The sequence below is a fragment of the Lolium rigidum genome, chromosome 7, assembly GCF_022539505.1.
Source record: "Lolium rigidum isolate FL_2022 chromosome 7, APGP_CSIRO_Lrig_0.1, whole genome shotgun sequence".
Lineage (NCBI taxonomy): Eukaryota > Viridiplantae > Streptophyta > Magnoliopsida > Poales > Poaceae > Lolium > Lolium rigidum.
Window position 1 is genome coordinate 29,207,590 of NC_061514.1, and position 8,453 is coordinate 29,216,042.

An 8,453-nucleotide genomic window follows, 5' to 3' on the forward strand; every position below is an offset into this window, starting at 1 on the left:
TTAGGAGATTTTATTTCAAGTTGTAAGTTGATTTGTAACTAAAATTCATTTAAGTTACAATTGGGGTTGTAACTGTTATTTTTTTGAAGTTACAGGTCAGATGCAACTGAGATTTCCTTTTTCTAGTTGTAAGTCCATTCAACTGGGGTTGCAATTAAGTATTTTTCAAGTACAACTGGGGTTGCAACCGAGATTTTATCCATATACGCCTGGTTGCAAATGAGGTTTTTTCGAGTTTAAGCCAATATGCAACTGAGATTATTTGCCGTGTATTTTTCTACGTGCGCATGGCTGCGTTTTTCTACGTGCGAACGGCAAAGAAATCTTTGCCGTGCGGGGACACACGGCAAAGATACAGTACACGGCGTAGGGATGATTTGCAGTTGCAAGTGGGATTGTAACTAGTATTTTTTTAAACGTACCGTGGTCAGTTGGGATCGAGATTTGTTCCAGCACTTCAGAAAAAAAAACAGTGATTAAGAGTTAAACAAAAGAAAGCATGTATCGTTTGATTTTATGCATCAACAGAGAATACATGTATCGTTTGGTTTCCATGTATACATACATGCAGCTTGAGTACAAGCAGATATATTCTCTCAAACTTTTGTTCTACTATAAAGTTTCATTTCGCCAATAGAATTGCATGCTTCTACTGGACTCACCATGCCATCTCATTCTCGTGGAAGAAGAGCTCCTTGAACCGCTCCAGGTGATGCGGCTTCATCGCTACGGCCACCGCCACATCGCCGCTGTCTCCAGCGCTGTAGACGAACCAGGTGTACGACACGGCAGCCGGCGCAACGACCGCAGGCTCGCCCCACCCGAAGTCGGCGTCATGCGACGCCATGCCCATCCAGCTTATCACCCGGAGGTCCGTATCTGGGAGCTCCCTCCCCGGTTTAGACGACGCATCCGCCGCCGTCTCCAGGTAGTCCACCAACGAGCGGGCGTACTCGTCGCCCTGGCCCGTCGCCATGCGGAGCCGCTGTGCGCCGAACTTGATGGGGCTGGCGAGGACGTCTCCAACCTTAGCTGACACGGACGTGCGCACGCCAGCGTTGCCGAAGTAGGCGCTGGGAAGCGGCGGCGAGAGGCGGGCGCGCATGTCGACCACCGTGTAAAGTCGGGACTCGGCGTCCGAGGGCAGCGCACGCGCCATTAAGGCGCAGCGCCAGATGTGAGCCACGAGAGAGCGGAACAAGGACTCGCCTGTCCGCGCACGGAGCGCGGCAGCCTGCGCGCTGGTCACAGGCTAACTCCGACGGACTGGCAGCGCCTGTTGCAGACCCGGCGGCGTTCCGGCAGTACTCATGGCTGTGGTCGAAGAGGATGACGGGCGGGGAGCGTGCGCGGAGGGGACTTCGGTCGAGGTACGGGGGTACAGCGTCGCCGGCGGCGCCCTGGCCAAGCTGGACCACGTCTGCATGAAGTGGAAAGAGCTGCGGCCATCAAGGGCATAGTGGTGCATGCCCGTGCCCAGCACCACGCCTCCTCCATGTAAGAACGTAACCTGATTAATTGCCAGAATAAGCAATCTGTTAGTTTCTATGTGAGAAAAAGGAACGATATATTTACCTCGATCAGCAAACTAACCTGAAGCAGGAGCAAAGGTCTGCCGCCGGCACCGACCACTTCCTCAGAGGGAGGAACGAACATGTCACACATGGCTTTCGACGGCGCGAAGCCCTCTAGATCTTCTAGCACAGCATCTGACTCCGCGACAACAAAAACGGCACCCTGGCCACTGCAATCGATCTCCAGCCGCCCGTCGGGGGCCATGCCGAGGCGACCAGCCAAAGGGTAGAACGGCACTAGCGCCCTGGACAGTGCGGTCCTTAGGATGTCCGCCGAGAAGAAATCAGCTGGGCAACCCACACCGAGCGGCCGGAACAAGTAGATCATCGGCGAATAACCGCTCCGCACGCTAAGGTCGAGGTTAGACAGCCAAAAGTGGCCATGCGGGGTGGCCTCACTCGGCCTTACCAGCTCCGAACTGATGATATTGATGCCCGCCATGTTGTGGCCTGCCGGTATGAGGGATTTTGATCCTGATTACAAACGGGATGGTTTTATATATAAGCATCTCAAAAAGGTGCATGAAATTTTATAACTCGTTTAACACATTCATATAAGAATTACAGATTATAAGATAAGAAAGCCAAAGTTTATCCCATATTCCTAAGAAAGGCAAATATTAATGTTCTTGAATGCCGTGCCAAAATATCGGATACCACCAATAAATAGTCCATAGATATGAAGAAAGGGGACAATTCATCTATCTTTCTATCTATCAATTCTATTCTATTAAATTTTTATATACATACTAAAAGCAAAATATACATAGTTTAAATAGACACACGAGGTTAATCCACATCACCAAAATTATCTAACTCGTCCGTTTTTGGTGGAACCTAATTACAAACAGCTGAGATCAACAGACTTTTTGTTCACATAAATATGTACATGGATATTATTTCTCACCTCACGCCACAAATGATGGAATTGTGGTATGAACTAGAACAAATAGCTAAAAGTATCAACCGACCTGAGCCTCTGTTTATCGGTAGACCACAACTAACAATGTGCATCATTATCATTATAAACATACAAGACAAAAACAACATGCAACGATAAATTGTGTCTAAATAACATTTACTACTTTTATAATCCGATTTTAGCTTGATGACTTGGTAATCCACAATCCGCTGGCCCAGTTTGGGTAAACTAAAAAATAGATATGTCGAGTAGAGAATGTGCAAAGAGGTTGATTATTAGGCAATGTGTAACGGGTTTCGATAGTATTTCCGTACCTACAATACAAATTGTGGCCCCTTTTGTTTAAAAAAAATCAGAATCATTTTAAAATTGCAGCTCCTAGGAATTTGCTATAGATCTGGATTATCGACATTCCAGGATTATAAGTATTACTACCTCTGGACCACTTTAAACGACGCGGGCTTGCAAAAGGGATAAACTAGGTTTGGCTCTCCTCCGCGTCGATTTAATCCGACCGGAGGGAGTGCAAAGTATCTTTGTACAATACACACTACCTGAAATAAATAGTTGCTTCGCACAAAAACTTGTGGGATATTAGTTCTAAAAGTTTGCTTATGATATGAGCAAACACACATTTTCTCACTTTCTACTATGTATGTTCTTTTTTGCGCTCGGAACCATGAACGAAAATAAATGTCTCATTAAGATGCGAAAACCATGTTATCCATTTTTTATTTTCCATTATAATAGTCTAAAAAAAATCTGAATTTTAACCTACACATTGGTTTAACATTGCATAAAAACTTCCACTAGCTCATAGTCTAAACGTCAGTTGTATATACCAACTCGTGTACACAAAAGTATGATCTTCTTACGCTGGCAACCATGAATGAAGATAAATGGCTGATTAAGATGCTGAAACTATGTTGTCCATGTTTTCTTTTCCATCATAACTGTCTAAATAAAATATGAATTTTAACCCTACATACTGATTTAACATTGCACAAAAACTATCCGCTAGCTCACAGTCGAAACATTAACTGTATATACCAATTCAATATCGTGTAAAAAAACACATATGTTCCTTAATTTAATTTTTTGATGTCATAATAATGATGCACCCAAAAATATATTTTGCAAAAATGTGGCTATAAAAGGGATTATTATTTGTCGCATAATTTTAATGCCCATAAATCTAAAAATGTAGTTGTCGGTCAAATTTGACACACAATAGACATCAAATAAAATAACCAAAGATTTGTCTGCACGCGTGATATACAATTGCAAAAATGGTGGCTATAAACCGGATTATTTTCTGTCACATAAAGTGAATGTCCATGAATCCATAAATGTATTTATCGGAGATATTCATCACCCAATAAATAGTGCATCTTTTAGTAAAAACTAAAGATGATGCCCTCACGAGCCATCTAAGATTTGTTCAGCCTGTCCTCCATTAATCCACACCGAAGCTTATGCCCCCCGGCGTTGAAATTAAACCTAAGAGCATCTCCATTCGCGTCCCTCAAAAAGCGTCCGGCATAAATGATTTGGGGCACGTTTGAGACCGCGCCGGACAAAAAGAGACCAAAAATCTGTACAAAAAAGAGGCCCTTTCCAGCCGCGTCCCTCAAACAGCGTCCGGATGCATGCATTTTAATAAAGGGGACCACCCCATGTGGAAAAAGTAGGTGAGAGAAATTGTGGGGAAAGAGACTAGCATGTGGGGACCAGGGGCTGCATGCATGCATATGGGCTCTCATTTTGTGTCCGGCGTCCCCGGTAGAGACTCTATCATAGAGTCTCTACCGGGGACGCCGGACACAAAATGAGGCTCTAATTAGCTTTGGAGGACGCGACTGGACAGCTTTTTTCCCCATTTCTTGTCCGCCGTCCCCCAAACGCCGTTTGGGGGACGCGACTGGAGATGCTCTAAATCTCAATGGACCAATGGCTGGACCAGCTGTCATGTGATTGAACTGATTTTCTCCGTATGTAAATTGTTGGGTTTCCACAGGGAGTAAGTTAAGTCAGCCAGCGGGCTCACAGAGCTAGTATCAAAAAATTGATGAAGATTTGTGTAACCAGAAAAAGATAAAGCCAAATGGTGCTTTTTATATATTTTTGAATTATGGGACACACATTACTGAAAACACTAAAAAGGGTCACGCTTTGACAAGAAAAGCTGAGTGATATAGACTATCCATCCAAGGCCGAGCTTATCAAAACGCAATGGCCCATTATGTTGACCGTCTTTTGCTCTTCTCTCTTAGTATTGTTTCGCACGCCTATGTGGAGCTATCCCGGTGGAACGATTTAGACTGAAAAGCAAGGTGGGTTGGAGAATCAGTAGAGAGTATCAGGAGCTAGCAGCAAAGAAGGTATCAGCGCCAGTCCGCCACCCCCAGGCATGGGTGGCCAGGAGATGGCTGCACAGCTGCAGCCGCACCGCACTGGCATGGCCACCGGCCGGAGGTCTACCAGCCGCCAAGCAACGCTGCGTTTGAATCCAACCCCTAATCTTCTCCAATTTTCCTAACCATGTACTTTTCTTTCGTCCCCAAATTCTTGGCTGCAGTTTGATAGCTCGGTGGATTGCTTACAAATTTATTCTTCAATTTTATGAATTTGAACAATCATGGGTATACAATATTGAGTAATAGCTAATGTTAGGTTTGTTTCAGAACATTTTTTTTGCTTTCCTTTAGCCTGGCCCATCCATGGACTTTTTTCAAGCTCCGCCACTGATTGGAACGGCATCTAATTTGTGACGGAAGTGGTAAATATAGATATAAAACTTCAGTGATGAAACACTCACGACTAGGCTGCACTATTACAAACACTCATAGACAAGTACTGAACATCACACTATAAACTGAACCACAAAGCAAACAGACAACATTCGTCTCCTGCTAGTCAAGGAAGGAGAAGCGAAGTAAAAGATATGAAAAGAGGCGAACCTTCTGCGCGCTGGTGTTGTTGATGAAGAGATGAGCTCCCAATTGCTCGAGCTCTGGATCTCCCTGCCTTCTCTATGTTTCCCTCTCTTCTCTCTAGCTACTTGGATCTAAAGCCCACAAGGTATTTAGCAAGGAAGCATTTCCTTTTATAACCAGGCGGTAGGGCTTTGTAGAGGATATTGTCACTTGCGAATTGCATGACATGTATCTTGTGTACCCATATGGTATCTTGTGTACGACTTGGCTTGCAAGTCGATTTAATCCGACCGGAGGGAGTGCAAAGTATCTTTGCACTGGTGGAAAAAGGGCCAATAGTTGCGGTTCGCAACGGCCATTAATACCGGTTGCACAACCGGTATTAAATAAGCGGGACTAAAGCCCCCCTCCCCCCCCCTTAGTCGTGGTTGCTTACGAACCGCGACTAAAGGCCCGTCCACGTGGGCGCCAGGAGACCGTCGGGGCGGAGGACCTTTAGTCGCGGTTCTTCTGGCCAACCGCGACTAAAGGCCGCCGCAAGTTTAGGGTTTTAGCCCCCCCCCCCCCCAAATCTGGTTTCTTTTTAATTTGTATTGTTTTATTTCTTTTGTGTTTTATTTTAATTTTGAAGGAGTTTCACATATTTTACGGTACTACATACATGCATATGAATGTACAATTTCAAACAAATTTGAAATTAGAACACAAAAGAATTCAAGAGGAATATACAATATATATTCAATATCGGATGACCATATATATACAATTTCGAACAAGTTTCGATACATAATTTACGGCATCAGAAGTTCTACGTCCTTATAATAGTGTTCTCCTTTAGGATCGAGGACTTCCCTCATCAAAAATCCTGCTAGTTCCTCTTGAATTGGTCGGAAGCGAGCTTCTGGACTAAGCGTCTTCCGGAAGGCATTCCTCTTGACGTTGTTTTCCGACGGCAACCGCTCAGAGGTGTATCTCCGGATGAACTCACAAACATAATATCCACATAGATTGGTCCCCGGTGGCTGAATATCCCCAGTCAGTGACCTTCTAAAGTCTAGCTCTTTTTTGAATTCACCGACTGTTTCATCTGTGAACCGTGTCCAAACCCTACGAGGCAAAGAAAATTAAATGAACAAGGGAGTTATTAGTTACTTGCAATATTAGGAAATGAAAGAAAGAGGCCGATCGATATAGAGCGCAAATGAATGAAAATAATTACTTTTGCAGCATTTTTCTCATGTTGACCCAAAGCTTTGGATCCATATTTAGAGAATCCATGATGACAACTCTGGAGGTGTGAAATTCAATTATTAGCAGAATCCAGTGGAACCTGCGGACACGATACATGCACAGTCATGAATAACTCATCGATTAGACATACCATGCATGCATGGAGTAAACAAAATAGAATATGCTCAAGACAGAAACACTCACCCAAAATGGTAAGGAAATAGAATTTGACTTTTGAGTTGCTGCTTTTTAAGAAACTGGTACAAGTCTTCCTCCACGTCGGCGGGTGTTGTTTTAACACATATCCATTAAGGATTTGTGGGTCAATGAACCCAACATCATGGATGTTCCTTATTCGCATTTCCCGAATCTTCATTCTGCATAATAGCGTACACAACAATATAGTTAGGACAATTTATATATATATAGTGCAGGCAATGAACGAGATGGGGTATAAATAAATCACTTACAGAACGTAGTAACTGATGATAGATTTGTCGAGCTCGCGCAGATTGAACAGCTGGAACAATTCACTCAAACCAATTGTTACATAGTAATGTTTGAAGTGATGCTCATGTCTAACTTCCGCATAAATATATTCTTTGCCGGCGTTAGTTTTTATGTAACCCTTGTACCAACGTAGCGGATTTTTCATTTGTTGAGGTAGATCCTCTTCCTGCGCAAGCTCGACGAGGGGCCCATTCCGCACATATGTAATTACTGGTTTACTCATTGGCGCCTCCTCAAGGCCTAACACTGCACGAAGAGTCATACCGAAGTTGGCCGCTTGTTCTCTGGCACTCGTTACAGTCAATCCCTGTGCTGCCGTAGCTGCTATGATATCGGGGGCATCCGGACCGGCGGGGGGGGGGGGGGGTCGATTGTTTACTTTGTTCCCCGAGCTGGGCAACTTGTTTTTTCCCGCTTTTTTTACTTTCTTCTTTCTCGGCCTCCTCCAAGGCTTTCTTCTGCTGCTTCTCCGCCAAGTCTTTCTTCTCCTTCAATATTTTTGCTTGCCTACGAAGTTCACGTGCATAGTCGTCAGGCAGATTCTTCGTGGCTTGGGACGGTGTGCTCAAAAATGACTTAGCCCACTTCTTTTGCTCATCAGAAAATACTGGCTTGGGCTCGGGCTCTCTTTTCTTCTTGCAGTCCGCCTTCCATTTCTCATAATCAGAAGCCGCAGCCGCGTCAGTTTCCTCGGCACTACGTTCCCAAGGCCTTGTGGGGAGAGGCTTCAGTGATGGCTCCGGTACCTTTGTGGTCTTAGGTACATAAGGGTCCGGGTTAATAGTCCAGGACTGCTTCTGCTTCTTTGCCGGAGGTGGATTGGGGGGCGGCGTCTGATCACCCGCCGGACGAGGACTGGGAGGCGGCGGCTGATCACCCGCCAGACGTTGTGGACTGGGGGGCGGCGTCGGCTGACGTGAAGGAGGTGTAGGTGAACCACCACCACCACCGCCGCCACCACCATCGGAGGGGGGGTGGAATTGTTGGCCTTGGCGCCTCGCCTGGAAACTTGATTAACTTCTTTTTCCATAGAATGAACTGGCGCTTGACACCTCCAAGTCTTCTCTCCCCTTCGGGTGTAGCAATGTCAATCTCCAGGTCCTCAAACCCCGGGACTATGTCCTCCACCGTGACACGAGCATAGCCATCTTGAATGGGGTTGTTGTGGTGGAGTGCTCCGGGTAAACATGGTAAAGCACCGCCGATGGCTACCTTCGTGGACATGTTCCCAATTGGATAATGCAGATGACATTCTTTCATCTCCTTTACATCGTCCACGGG

The 8,453-nt window shown here is 45.3% G+C and overlaps 1 pseudogene; it reads right to left on the reverse strand.

Annotated features, from left to right (window-relative positions):
• Window positions 1-427: 427 nt before the first annotated feature.
• Window positions 428-2,016, reverse strand: LOC124671089 (annotated as a pseudogene).
• Between the last annotated feature and the right edge of the window lie 6,437 nt (window positions 2,017-8,453).